This window comes from Balaenoptera acutorostrata, chromosome 13, assembly GCF_949987535.1.
Source record: "Balaenoptera acutorostrata chromosome 13, mBalAcu1.1, whole genome shotgun sequence".
Lineage (NCBI taxonomy): Eukaryota > Metazoa > Chordata > Mammalia > Artiodactyla > Balaenopteridae > Balaenoptera > Balaenoptera acutorostrata.
Genome location: NC_080076.1, coordinates 72841583 through 72856937, shown reverse-complemented (window position 1 = coordinate 72856937; position 15355 = coordinate 72841583). Strand labels below are relative to the sequence as shown.

The 15355-nt window shown below is 49.2% G+C and overlaps 1 protein-coding gene across 1 annotated transcript in view; it reads right to left on the bottom strand.

The window, feature by feature from the left end:
* Nucleotides 1-15355, bottom strand: part of LIMK2 (LIM domain kinase 2) — a 55248-nt gene that overhangs the window by 26070 nt on the left and 13823 nt on the right. The window lies entirely within an intron of this gene.

Below are 15355 nucleotides of genomic sequence, written 5' to 3'. Positions count from 1 at the left end.
CTTTCTTTCATTCATTCATTCCTAGAATGCCAGCCATCGGCCTCAGCAGGCAGTGGTGCTTCTTCCACGGTGTCCATGGTAACCAGGCTTCTCAAACTGAAAAACAGGGCATGATGGAGGACAAGGCCCACGGTGTCTGTGGGGATGATTGGCCAGGTATCTGGAGTGGGGCCTGCCTGAAGAGCCCCAGCTGCAGGACTGACCAAACGAGGGCCCACCACTGGGAGAGCCCCCAGAAGACGTAGGCACGTCCAGACCTCATTGCTGGACTTGAGGGAGCAACACCAGCTCTCTCCCACCAGGCACACACTCCTCTCCACTGAAGTCACCCTGTCACTATGACAGGAAAGCCTGTGGCGAAGGTGGTGGCTGGGTGTCAAGGGAGCCTTTTCCCATTCCTCTACTGACTGGGCACAGGGATAACAACGAGTGTGATAAGAGAGGGTGTTTGCACCCTGTTATAAGCTAGCATTTATCGAGTGTTTGCACCCTGTTATAAGCTAGCATTTATCGAGACTTAGGACGTTCCAGGCCCTGTGTTAAGTGCTCTGCATCTGTTATCTATCATACTTAAATGGCCAATCTACAGGGTAGATGTTATCACCCCCATTTAACAGATGATGGAACTGAGGTTTTGAATGGTTGTGTCACTAGCCTGAAGACAAACAGCTGGTAAGTGGGGGAGCTGGGCTTCAAATCCAGTAAGAGCCGGGGTTGGGACACTTTTTCTGTAAAGGGCCAGAGAGCAAACAATTTAGGCTTTGCAGGCCTACACGAATACAGACTCTGTCACTGCAGCACAAAAGTGGCCATATATAAAATGTAAACAAATGGATGTGGCTCTGTTCCAATAAAACTTTATTTATGGACACTGAAATTTGAATTTCATGTTACTTTCATGTGCCACAAAATATTCTTTTGCTTTCCCCCCTCAACCACTTAAAAATGTAAAAATCACAGGCCATACAAAAACAGGCAGTGGGCTAGTCTGCTGACCACTGCTCCACAGGCAGCACACTCAACCACACCGTTTCCGGCCTCTAATCACGAAGACCAGCCTTTGGCATTATTGCAGAACTCAGCCATGTCTATCTCCTGCCACACAGACCCCACACTCCAGCCCCAGAGGCAGCCAGCAGGCAGTGAGCACTGGAAGAGCACTCACCCTCACTCACCCTGTCCCAAGCCCTACGCGCAGCACTTACAAGCATAAGTGAATTTTAACCCACACCAGCTGGTAGTCCTGTGATCTCCCCCTTTTTACAGAGGAAGGAACAGAGGTACAGAGAGTTTAAATTCCTTGCCTGAGGTCACTCAGTTGTACACGTGAGAGGTGAAGCCAGGATTTGAACCCAGGCTGTCGAACCTGAGCTCTACCATTGCTATGCTGGAGCCCAGCCTGGGCCCAAAGCCAGACTGTCTGGGTTTGAATACGACAAGGCACTGCACATAAGCCCTTGGCACAGAGTCTGGAACACATTAAGGGTTGATAAATGTTAGCTGCTAATATCATTAAGACTATTGTTACTACCACTATGGGCTAGCTATGTGGCCTTCAGCAAGTCACTGCCTCTGTCTCAGCCTTGGTGAGGTCTCTAAATAGCTGCCAGCTTCAATGTTTTTCAGCCCTATGAGGTTGCAGAGGTCTCCTTGTTTTCCTTGGGTCTCAAGTTCAGTTTAAACCTCTTGAGCTGGCCCTGAGGGGATCAGGATCCTTGCCTGGGGGCCACACAAGAGCCACAGAGGAGGTGGGGCAGAGTGGAAGGGTGGGGGGAACAACACACAGGATACCGAAAGGCCGGCCCAGCTGAGAGCTGGGAGCTCTCTTTCTTCCAGAGACAGAGCCAACTATTTCTCACCAAAAATCTATTATGTTCCCCTGTAATTCGATCAGGCAAGAAGGGGGCCCCGAATTAAGTCTGGAACTAGCAAATTATCTTCTAATTGCACCCTCTGATTTCCATCTGATGAACAGAGTGCGGATGGAAGAAAATGCAAGCCACAAAGAGATGGGGCCAGGGAGCCCATGAGCATAACTCCTCTTGACATTTCACACAGCTCTGCTGTTCCAGCGGCGGCGGGTGCAGTGAGTCGGTGTCTAGGAATGCGAGCAGGAGGCTGCAGGCGCTCTCCATCCCCCCTACTCTCCTCACAAAGGACTCAGTGGGTGGGTGGGTGGGTGTGTGGGGAACTAGTGTAAGGACCTCTCAATGCCATAAAACTGCCTCCCCCTGGAAGAGGTGCAGCCGCCTCCCCCAGTGCTGACCTGAAGCGGAGGCCCCTCCAAGGTGGAGTCCACTTGACCCCCATAAATCCAGACCGCAGGAGGAACCATGAAGGACGCAAAACCACCAGACGTGAGAAGCCGCTGGCCGATCAGACACAAGCGTGTGGCTCCTCAGGGCCAACTTCAAAGGGCTCCAACCCCCCCAGAACTGGGAGGCGGGAGGTCACAATGGAGGCTGTACTTCCACCCCCTGCCCCTGGATACTGGTTCTGGGTGGAAAGCTGCTCTTCTAGGTACCAGAGCAGCTGGCACAGGATTTAGAGGCTGCGGCTGCCAGAGGCAACTGCAGGGATCCTTGGACTGGCAGTGATGGACGGGATAAGATGGCAGGGGAGGTACTAATCTCCTGCACATTTCACAAGTTGGAAACCTGGCGGAGAGCCCAGTAAACCGACTCCTCGGAACCAGCTGAGACACTGGGCTTCAAGGCGGCGGCGAGGCTGGCAAGGACAGCCTTCAGGGCCAGCGGCCCCAAGTGAGTGCTCTGGGGAGCAGTGGTGAATGAATGAATCATCCCAACCTCTTCTCAGAAGGCAGCTCTGGTCGGATAACCTGAAGCCCAAGGAACTGTGTCCGTGTGGGGCCCTCTACTGGCCGGGAGGACTCCATCCAGGGACGGGAGCTCGGGGACCTTGGAAGGGGAGCGGCGTCATCCCCATCTGCTGTTTTTCTTGCCTCTGCTCCCCCTCAATTCCAGCTCACTTTCCATACGACAGCAGCAGTCAGATGAGGGTCCCAGCAAGTCTACTGCTAGAAATTTTGCCCAGAGAAATATTCCTACAAACGTGCCAAGACCTGTGTCCAGCATGGTTTCATGCTGAAAGATGAGGAACAATCCATGTGTCCATCAGCAGGGGTGGGCTACATGCAATCTCACTTCCATGTGACAGAATACTACGCAGATGTTAAAAATAATGAGGTAGGGGTCTCCCTGGTGGCGCAGTGGTTAAGAATCTGCCTGCCAATGCAGGGGATAAGGGTTCAAGCCCTGGTCCGGGAAGATCCCACATGCTGCGGAGCAACTAAGCCCATGTGCCACAACTACTGAGCCTGCGCTCTAGAGCCCACGAGCCACAACTACTGAGCCCATGTGCCATAACTACTGAAGCCCGCACCTAAAGCCTGTGCTCCGCAACAGAAGTCACTGCAATGAGAAGCCCACACACCGCAACAAAGAGTAGCCCCCGCTCACCACAACTAGAGAAAGCCCGCATTCAGCAACGAAGACCCAACACAGCCAAAAAATAAATAAATTAATATTAAAATAATAATAATAATAATAATAATGAGGTAAACCCTAGGGTCCTGAAACAGAAACTGTCCTGGGTAAGGAATTACATGAAAAATCCAGGCATCAGAGAGAGTGTACAGTATGATCCCACCATTTCAAAAGTCTATGCGCGTAATCCTTAGAGACCACCTGGAGGACTCTACCATGTGGCTGTCGGTTTCTCTTCAGGGTAGTGAGACAAGTAGCATGGAGGAAACAGCATTCATTTTCTACCTTTTGATACTGCTTACATTTTTTCTTACACTTAAGTGCTTCTTTTTAAAATGATAAATGGACAAAAACAAACAGAAGTCCTGGGACCTCCCTGGTGGTCCAGTGATTAAGAATCCACCTTCTGGGCTTCTCTGGTGGTGCAGTGGTTAAGAATCTGCCTGCCAATGCAAGGGACATGGGTTCGAGCCCTGGCCCAGAAAGATCCCACATGCTGTGGAGCAACTAAGCCCATGTGCCACAACTACTGAGCCTGAGCTCTAGAGCCCGCAAGTCACAACTACTGAGCCCACTTGCCATAACTACAAAGCCTGCGTGCCTAGAGCCCATGCTCCGCAACAAGAGAAGCCACAACAATAAGAAGCCCGTGCATCACAACGAAGAGTAGCCCCTGCTCACCACAACTAGAGAAAGCCCATGCACAGCAACAAAGAGAAAAAAAAAAAAAAGCAAACAAAAAGAATCCACCTTCCAATGCAGGGGATACGGGTTCGATCCCTGGTCAGGGAACTAAGATCCCACATGCCGCAGGGCAACTAAGCTTGTGCACCGCAACTACTGAGCCCGTGAACTCTGGAGCCCGTGCACCACACCTAGAGAAGCCCGTGAACCGCAACTAGAGAAGCCAGCTTGCCGCAATGAAGAGAAACCCACGTGCCACAACAAAGACCCAGCACAGCGAAAAAAAAAAAGTCCCATGGTTTAGAGTAAACACCTCCTCACGTGTTTTTCCTAGTGCTCCTGTCCAGAGGCAAAGCCTGCTTGGGTGCCCTGCACTCGGGACCCCCAGGGCTGTCTCTCTGGCTTCCCTCCTGGGGTCACCACTCTGGCCACCTCCTGCCCCACTCTACTTCCTGACCCGGCCACGTAGGCTCTCCCTGGGCAGTCCCCAAGCCTTTGCTCCCTTAGCTCCTGCAGCCTCCTCCACCTCCAGCTGGTGACTGTCTCCTCTTTTTTTTTTTTAATTAATTAATTAATTTTTGGCTGTGTTGGGTCTTTGTTGCTGCACGCAGGCTTTCTCTAGTTGCGGTGAGTGGGGACTACTCTTCGTTGCGGTGTGCGGGCTTCTCACTGCGGTAGCTTCTCTTGTTGCAGAGCATGGGCTCAGCAGTTGTGGCTCGCGGGCTCTAGAGCACAGGCTCAGTAGTTGTGGCGCATAGGCTTAGTTGCTCCGCAGCATGTGGGATCTTCCCGGACCAGGGCCCAAACTCGTGTCCCTGTATTGGCAGGCGATTCTTAACCACTGCGCCACCAGGGAAGCCTCTGTCTCCTCCTTTTTCCAGGCCCACCTCCAAAAGAGCACTCAGTGTCCTCTGGAAAGGGTTTCCTTGACGCATCCCCAAGCACATCACACACAGGAGGGGCTAGGAGCCCGTACCTGTCTACCTCCAGATCGAATACATGAGGCCCACACCAGGCCCACACCTGACATTTGCAGATGCCTAGTAAATGATTCAGGACCCCCATTACGAGCAACTTCTAGAGTGGTGATAACTAAGGTTTACAATGCATTTTCAATTTACAAAGGGCTTTTATGCTCATCATCCAGGTTAGTCCCTGCAACAACCTCGAAAGGAGTACGTACAGCACAGACAGGGCAAGGGAAGCCGAGGGATGTTAGGTAATCCATCCAAGGTTACTGCGGGGAGGTGCAGGACTGAGATTAAAAGCCAGGTTTGCTGACCTCTAATCCCATGCCCCTTCCTCAACAGGAACCCTAATGAGGCATTCAGGAATCCAGCCTCTCCAACACCTACCCAGGGCCCCAAAGTGCTGGGTATGCTTAACTCCTCCATCTGATTTCTCTAGATTTTCTGCCCACATTCTTATTGTCAGGATATCATGAAAGCAAATGCCTTGTGGAAATCAAGAGGGTCTCGTGACCAACAACCCAGTGAAAACATGAAGTCAGGTCTAACAAGCCATGACTGATCCACCACTGCTGAATCCTCGTGATCAGCCCCCTTCCTAAATGCTCACTGTCCACCTATTCCATCATCTGCAAAATTCCACAGAATTCCACCAGAATTTGTCCACAAAATCCCATTCAGAATTCTGTGAAGGAGTCAAGTCAGAAGAATTCTAAGTTCACTTTTTCCAGGATCTCCTTTTTTCCTCCTTTTTGAAAACTGGGCCAGTTAGTGACCTCCATTCTTATTTCACTATTAGATCCCCAACACCTGGTACACGGCAGGTATGGAACAAACTATACTTGGGGTATTACCCCATCTCCACGGTTTCTCAAAAGTAACTAACTGTTGCTGTGCCAATTAGGTCTCCCCGCTTTTTCTTCCTTCAAAATATTAGGAAATAATTTTTCCAGTCTGAAAATCTAAACACATTTCATGTGACTGGGTACCCTCATACATCTTGGGCTTTCTACACTCCCTTCCGAGTTTCAAGGGACTGGACTATATCTCTAAGGTTCTCTCCAGATTTCCAGGATACCTGATTAAGCTGGATGCCAAGGACTGTCTTTTGCCCCGTATTTGTTAACACGACACCACGTTCCAGAAGTCGTGGACACTTGGCTCCCTTTCTGTAAAACACTGACCAAATTCTATGAGCCCCGCACTGGGGTGGGCTTGTTCTCATACACTTTCATTTAATTCTCATAACCCTGTGAGGTTGGGATGTCATCTCCTTGTTATGTATGAAGAACTGAAGTCCAAAGAGAAGGTCATTCAAGGTTACAGGTCTAGGAATTGGCAGAGCTGGGATTTAACCCAAGACTTTGGATTCCAGGTCCAAGACACTAAAGTTGCCTCAAATAACTATTCTATACTTGCTATTTGATTTACAGTGGTGTTTTTAAGTTTGGTCGAAAGAACTGCAGCATCGGACACCCCTGGGCAGCTTGTTGAAAGTGATGATTCCTGGACCTACCCCAGGCTGATATAATAATAATTGCTGAGAGCGAGCCCAAGTATTGCATTTTATAGAAGCCCCGGTGTTTCTGATGCAGACTGAAAGCTGAAACCACCGCTTTCCTCTTTCCTGTGTGCTCTTCCACTTGATTCCACTCTACTCTCACACGAACCCTGAGAAGCAGGCAGCACAAATCACTAGCATCCCCTTGTTACAAATGAGGAAATGACTGCAAGGCAGCTTGTTCATCTTCTTATTCTGGATGCAGCTTAAGTACAGAAATGTTTGGTGGTTGACATTCTGTACAGCCTTGGCTCGCTGGGGACTTCCACCCTCCTGGCGCTGTTCTTACTCATGTGTAACACACAGTAGCTGCCTCTGTCTTTTCCTCACTGACACCGCAGTGTTGCTCAAGGTACAGTGGGAAAAGGTGACTCCAGAATATAGGGTCTTCTCATGAAAAGGCAGCCTTTGCAACTGAAACAAGTTAACAAAACAAAACACAAGGGCTGACAAAAACAAAAACAGCCTGTGCTGCTACAAGAGTCAGTGCTACTGATGGGAGCAGAGTGGGGCACCCTCTGTTCTAACCAGGATCACCACTGGGCCGCCTCAGCGAGGCAGGACCAGAAGGTGACTGACACGTAGAAGAAAACCACCCTAATTCAAACCTGGCTTGAGGTACTGGGAGGTTTTTCCTGGTAATGGGGAGGAGTGTAGAGACAGAGAGCTTGTTAGCACCCTTCCAGCACTGCCCAAGCGAGGAGGGATTCTAGCCCTTGCGGGAAAACTACAAGGCAAATTAGCACAGTGGGCTGGGCACTGCAGAAGGCATGCCATCCCTCAAGGCTGCAGCATTGCTGGTTTTAGACTCCAGAATGGCATTGATAGACAGAGGTCTTATTCTATGCCCCCATTTCAGAAGAAGAGCTCTTGCCTGGGAGAATACTGCAGAACAAAGATATGGGGATGATGTGCACTGGAAGGGCTTTATCCAAGTGTCAAAAGAGAAAGATGGTTGTTCGATAGAAACATGATTCGCCCAACAAGCACTGAGTGCCCGCTGCGTTCTTGGCACTCGGCCGAGCTCTGGGAAACAAAGATGAACTGGATGTGGCTCCAAACTCAGAGAATTTCATACTCCAAGAGTGATGTTAGACGTGTAAACAGATACTGACAGGGCCACGACTGAGGTTATACAAGGAGAGTAACAAAGAGAGAGAAAAAGGCTCCTCTGATTGGTGGGGAGGAGTGTGGGTGCATTCGGGGAGGCTCCTCCACAGAGGACTGGCTGCATCAGCCGAGTCTAACAGGCTGATCGCCAGGCAGACAAGAGGCATTCCAGCTGAAGGAACAACATGTGCAAAAGCACTGAGGCGGAACAGGGGACGGTCCATCCGCTGCAGCGCAGGGCGCATGTGAAGAGCAAGCAGAGGGGAGGCTGGGATGGGGGAAGAGGGCACGGCAGACCACCAAGAGCCAGGTCACCCACAGGTGGTGAGGAGTTATCAGAGGTATTTAAGCAAGCAAAGGCTCCCAATGAAGAAAACACAAAGCCTGAAACACCACAGAGAGCGCTGGTCCTTAGCTGCCAGTTCCTCTCCCTGAACGGGCATTTGTCTCAAGTCCACAGCTGGCTGTGTGTACGTCCACTGAAGCCTGCTGGCCAACTAGTGTTCACTAACAGCAGACCAGGGCTTCATCCTCAGACCATGTCTCCACCAAGGTGGTCCTTTTAACACCTGAGATTTGCCTGCATGAGCTGTAGAAGAACAGGGTCGCAACCCCTTGTAGATAATTATCCACTGTTGCTCTGTAACACTAATATTAGAAAACTGAATGTTTAACATTCAGTGTCAAATGCTGTGTTTACACATTCTTCCCCTGACTGCATGGGGTTTGGATACCTTGACAAATCTCCGGGAAATGTTTGGCAGAGAAGACCTGAAAATCTAACCTGGCTGACAACAAACTTGCTGTGTGATCTAAGGCAAGCCATTAAACATCTCTGGGCTTCCATTTCTTCCTCTATAAGAGGAAGGAGTTAGGTGAGCAAAACATTCTACACCAGTAGGTCAATGCTGAAGGGCTGTGGTCAGAGAAACGCTGACTGGCTGAACACCCAGAGACCTCTCCAAGGCTAGGGTCACCTTGGTGAATCCAGGACCTTAATTCAGGCCTCATTTTTGACCTTTTAGGTCCAGGAACAGGACTTCATAGTATCCAGAGAGGTGCAGACATTCTAGGATGTGTCTATCCTAACCATTTATTAACCTCTGTCCATTTATGAATTGGCACTTGAAATCAGAACACCACATCCCCTGTACAGGTGCTGCTCCCTGATCCTTCCTGTCATCAAGAATCCCAGGAAACCGAGTTAGGCATCAGAAGGCTGCACTATGAGCATGGACTTAAAATACAGGGAAATGAGGAGCCATGGAGAGAAATTTCATTCTGGCAGCCGTGAGCTAGCCAAACCAGCCCCGCCTACAACAAAGAACGCCCTTCTGGTGACTAAACCCAGATTCAGTATCTCTATGTGGACATACTTCTAGTTTTGCCTGACTTTTCACTTCCTGTTTCACTTTTGGCCACTCATTATTCTACTGGTTTTTAAACTAATTTTTAATTGAAAAAAAATCATTACTTCTTTAGATATGTAACAATCACCAATTCACGTACTATTCAGCCCTGGCAGACACTGGGCTCCCTAGGAGCTACTAACAAATGGCTAACAGTCATGGGCACTCACTCTGCAAGCCCTGGTCCCACCAGGGCCACGCATGGCTTCACTCACTCACCCCTCACAATAACATGATGAGGCAGGCACTAGGCTACTTTCTCCATTTCATAGATGAGGCAACAAAGCACAGAAAGGGTAAGTAACTTGCCCAAGGTGCACAGCTAATAAATGGCAGGACCAGGATTCGAACTCAAGCAATCTGGTTCTAGAGTCTTTCTTAACTACCACACAATACTGCTCTTGTTACACACAGATCCAACTAGTTTAACTCCCAGAGGACAAACTTCATTTCCAAGTTCTTGGGGAATTGCCAAACCATCCACCCCCTCCCTGCCATAAATCACCCACAAGTAAAAGATACTTTTTTCCCCCCACTTTATACTCAATGGGCATCTTTAGCTAATGCCATCCTTCAAAGATTTCTAAAAATTTGAAAAACAAATAAATTGAAAAACTTGCGATTAGAACTGGGATTTGTCAGATTTCAGGACAGTTCATAACTAGTTTGGGCCATAGTTGAACATTTCTCTTTCTCTCTCCAGGGCTTGCTCCTGTCTGGACTGTACCTACAGAGTACAGCTCAAGACCTGCTGCTGGACAGGAGGACTCCTGGGTCAGCCTCTTTGGCTCCTTTGGGGGCAGAAGACAAATCTTTCACTTTTCACTCAACACTTGTAGGCAATTGTCCCAAATAACCCAATATCCGGAACCAATTCCTCCCTGCCATTTACAGTAACTGCAGCCACGGTGGCTGCTAAGGAAAGGATGTGGGGAAGGGGAAGGGCAGGGAAAGGCCTCGCTTTCATCACATCTCTTGGCCACCTCAGGCAATTCATTCAACAAATATCCCTCCCATGCCAACATGTGCTCAGTGGTGACACATAAGGGGCAAAAAACCCTGTGGTCCCTGACCAAGTTATGCTAGCATATTAGAGACCTCAGGATGTCACTAAGGAGATGAGCAAATGAATAAATGTGAGATTAAACCCACAAAAAAAGCTTCAAAGGGAAGGTCTATGAAAGCATAAAACAGGGGCCACAACCTATTCTGTAACTATTTCCCTGAGACAACCGTTCCTCATCCAGGTAAAGACCTGAAGGATGAGCAGGTGTTAACTAGGCGAAAAGAGGATGAGAGAGCATTCCAGGCAGAGGCAGCAGGATCAAAGTCCTTGTCAAAAGGAAGAAGGGCGAGTTTTGGACCTGTGAAGAGCAGCAAGGCTGAAGTACAGGAAACGGGAGGCTATGGGGCGAGGCCAGACCACGGGGAACTCAACAGGCCACAGAAAGGACTTTGGCCTTTATCCAAGAATGCTGGAGAGTCGTTGAAGTGTATGAGGACAGAGAGATGACAGAGTGTGACGTGGTCAGATTTTTTTTCTTTTTAAAGATCACTCACTCTGGCGGCTCTGTGGAGAATGTATTGGGGGTCCAGAGTGACCATGGACAGTTAGAAGGCTACTGTGGTCATCACGTGAGGGATGATGGTAACCTGGAACATGGTGGCGATAGGAGAAATGGAAAGAAGTGGACGCATTCAAAGTATAATCTGGAGATAAAACTGACAGGCTTGGATATAAGGATGAGAAAGAAGAGGTATCATGAAGGACACCTGGGTTCTGGCTTGGGCAGTGGGCAGATGGTGACGCCATTCAACGGGACAGGTTACAGTGGAAAAGGAGCCAGTTTTGGGGGGAAGACTGAAGGCCCAGCTGCGTCTGAGATGCCTGCAAGACCTCCAAGTGGACATGTGAAGTTGACAGCAGGATAGCTAGTCTAGAACTCAGTAGAGAGGTCTGGACTGCACACCGATTCCATCAGTATGTGTAGTATGTGGTCAACAGCATGTGGAGGACAGGACCATGCGGGTGGGTGAGACCGCCCAGGGAGGGAACAGTGAGCCCACCTGGAGGAACGGCAATGTTTCAGAGCTGGATAGAGGCGGGTAAGCAAACTGGAATGACCAGAGAAGTGGGAGAAAACGAGGGGGGCATGGAATGTCAGGGAAGCCAAGGGAAGGGAACGTTTCAAGAGTGACTGAGACACTAATAATAAACGCTAACATATATTAAGTCTTAATTACGGCCAGGCACTCTGCTGAGGGCTTTGAATACATGTTCAGATTTAGTCTGCACAACAACCTTTTGAGGTGGGAACCATTTCACTCTTTTATAGATGAGGAAACTGTGGCAAAGAAAGGTTAAGGCCGTGACTCATGAGGAGCTGGGATGGAAACTCAAGCAGCCTGACTGCAAACTCTGATTCACCTACCTCCAGGGCAGCTCGGGAGGCCATACAAGATGAGGACCGAAGAGTGGCCGGTGGACGGACTGCTGAGTCTATCCTCTGGGACACCCCCAAGGGAATGTTCCAAGGGAGAGACAGAATGGAAGCCAGACTACAGCCCACTATTAGGAATGCTCCAAGTTTTGACCTGTTTTTCAGCTGTCTGAGGGAACCAGCTGGGAGATATGACCAGTAGGTCCAAACTGTGTCCCCGACAGCAGCTAACTGGGTGCTTTAATACAGTAGATGATGCTCAAAATGAAATGACAACGGCTCAGGAGCACAGTGTTGCTACGTGCTGCTGCTGACCCTTTATATCACCCCATCCTAATGTTTTCAGAGTGCTCTCTGATCTGTTACCTCCGTGATCCTCACAACGACTTCATGAGGTGGGTTACTTTTACCACATCTTAGAGATAGGAAACTGAGGCTCACAGCTAAGGAACTTGCCCACAGTTACACAGCTGGCCTGGCTCAGCTAAGGCTCAAATCCAGGTCTTCTGACTCCAGGTCTATTGTTCTTTCGTGGGAGTCACAGTGGAAAGAAGACCCTTCTTTGAAGCCAGAGAGACCTAACTTCGAGTTGCAGCTCTATGTGACCCTGGGCAAGTCACTCTACCTTTCTGGGCCTTCCTGTATAAAATGGGGTTGTAGGGTTACCATGAGGGTTGAATCAGATAATCTAAGTTAAACTCCCAATACAATGCTTAGTAAATTATCAGTCCTCCATCCCTGGCCCCACCCCCACCCCCTCCATCTCTCCATCTCTGCCCTGGACAGCCGATGTGGGGTTTCTACGGGGTCTTAGTTTTCTTTTTCCAAAGAACAGAGCAGAATTAAGGCACATTGAAGGTCACAAGCTGCTGCTACATATTAGAAGTCCCACTCTGTTCATGCTGGAGTCCCTTGTGGGGGCAGAAGAAGGCCCAGGTGTTTGTCCTTCCCCTTTTCTGCGGGGCAGGCCCCAGGCCCCAGTCCAGCAGCCAGCCTTAATGACCTGCTGGCTGGCTGTTTCCTTAGAGATAAACTAGACAAACTAGAATCAAAGGCTTTTGGGTCAATAAATGGGACAGCAACACCAACAGTACAACAGCAGAGGGCAGGGTTGCTCCACTGACTCCCACTCCAGGAGCCAGAGACCCAGGAGAAATTTAACAGCACTTTTATTGACACTAGAGAGTTCATGAAGCCTTTGAACCAATGTCCTTCAGTGCTATCTGACACCACCAGTGTGTGGAGGGTGATTTCTTTTCACCCTGAAGGTACAGAAGAGGAAACCGAGCCTCAGGGAGGGTAAATGACTGCCCTAGTCAGGAATGCAAAGACTCTGGTAAGCAAGGAGTCAGGATGCCTGGGTTCAAATCCCAGCTATGCCAGTTTCTAGCTCTATGACTGTAGCAAGTAACCTCCATTTCCTTATATTTGTAAAATAGGTAAGACCAGTACCACCATTATTAGGTTGTTGTAGGAATTAAATGAGATAATGTACGTGACATATGCTTAGGACAGTGTCTGGTGCAGAGTAAGCACTCAATAAATGGTACCTGTTACTGTAATTATCATTCTACTGCGCTTGTTTGGATGGGGGTGTGGGTGAGAAAATGAGCACAGCTTTCAGCACCGCAGAAAACACTGTCGTCAGCCAGCCCATTATACCACAGTCTCGGTCGCTACATGTGTGATTTCTTCACCGGCCTTTCCTGGAGTCACAAATTTAGAGGAAATGGTCTGTAGCTTGATGAAGTGACAACAGGTTTCTATGTGCATCATCCCTTTTCCAGAGCATCGCCATTAGGAAACACTTCTCAAAAGAGAAAGCTGTTCGCGATCCTGAGAAAGGAGGCCCTGAAAGTTCCCAGGAGCCTTAAGAATGGTGGAGTTTCCCCTGTGATAATGCTGTCAGGAATCTGGTCAAACAACAGAGTTCCAGGTAGGGGCCATAAAGACTAATAGAGGCAGTTTTTCCCTCCTCCCACAATCTCTCCTCCTTGGCCAAACACCTCTGACTAGGGGGAAAGGACAATCAAGGACAATCGTCAGAAAACTCGTCAAGTTTCCCTGGTTTGCCAACATGCCAAGAGACCAGGTTACCATTCATAGCTTCTCATTTTAACCTCAACTACAAACAATGTGCAGTCCGGCTGCTTTCCTGGCCTCCCCCAGTGAGAGGGAGCCAGTTCCTGAGAGCTTCAGAGAGAATGGCCCCAGCTCTAGAACCAATGGCACTGCTCAAGAAGGAAGGCCAGAGGTATGGAGTCCAAACAGGCCCGCTGCGAAGGCTGAGGAGAGGAAGCGGGAGGGCTGGTCAGCCAAGCATCCAGAGATCAGAGAGATCCTGGCTGGGCGCCCAACTGCACCAGCACAATTATGGACTTCCAGGAGGTATGTTCGCTGGCCTCCAAAGTACAGCCCCAGGTCCCAGCCTTAAGTGGCTTCCTATTGTCTGGGCACCTGAGAATCCGGTGGAAGGCTATTGGAGGCAAGAGGCAAGATTACGGATGTGGCTGCAGACAGCGGATGGGCTAGTGTAAGGAGAAGGCGAGAGGAGGAGTTTGAGCCAAACCCCAGCAATTTCTCCATTCAATATCCAGCCCCACCCTGTGACTAGGAAAACAAAGGTATGGGGGAAGGGGAGAAGAAAAGTCATTTCCTTTATTGTAACTGGAGCCCAGCTGGGTAAGAGCGAGGCCGGAATGGAGTCAGGAAGAATGAATTACTTTGGGTAGCACGGAAGGAGGGTCCTGCTTCTAGCAGGCCTGCACCCAGACACTCTGAATTCATCAGAGAATCACAGATAAGCTGGGGTGGAAGAGACCTTAAAAGACTATTCAGGCTAATGCCTCAGGCTCCTCATAACCCAGGTCGCTTCTGGGGCCAGACAAGTACAATCCTCCCCAGCCCTGAAGATATTCCGCCAATTTGGGAAAAAGTCAAATTGGCTCCAAAGCAGCCAGCCTCCCCAGGGCAAATCACCAGGCTCCATCTGAGGGCTCCATGCCATCCAGTTTTCGTGGGAAAGCTCAGGAGTCAGGAGATGCATCCTTTCAGTAGAGCTGGATCAGGACTCCATCCTTGAGGCAAAGCTGCAAATAAGAGACTGAACCGAGATGCTCTGCTTCCCCCACAGGCATGATCTTTGATTTAACTGTGCCAGGGTGGTTCAAAGTTAACCTTAATCCCCAAGGCTCCACATCAAATGACCAATGAGTGTGTTAAGAGAAATACACATATGCATGTAGGTGTATATAGACACACATTCACAATATAACATAAAGTGACAACTGCTGATTATTAAAGGTTTTCTGTGTGTCAGATGCTATGCTAGGGACTTTACATAGGTTATCACATTTAATCCTCCTGAACAACCTTGTGGGATGAGTACTATTCTTATCCCCATTTTACAGATGAGGTACCTGAAGTTCAGGGAAGTCACCTACGGTCAGTTAATAAACTGCAAAGCCAGGATTTGAAACCAGACAGTCTCTTCCATAGCCTGAACTCTTTCCCACCAGGATAACGTGCCTTACTTCTTTATGAGCATGTATTTGTGTGTCTGTCTCTTTTATACACACACACACACACACACACACACTGCACTCTAACAAGCTAGCATCTTCAGTTCTAGGGCCAGCTCTTTTCTTCCATGGCCTAACTTTTTGACTTTTTGGTT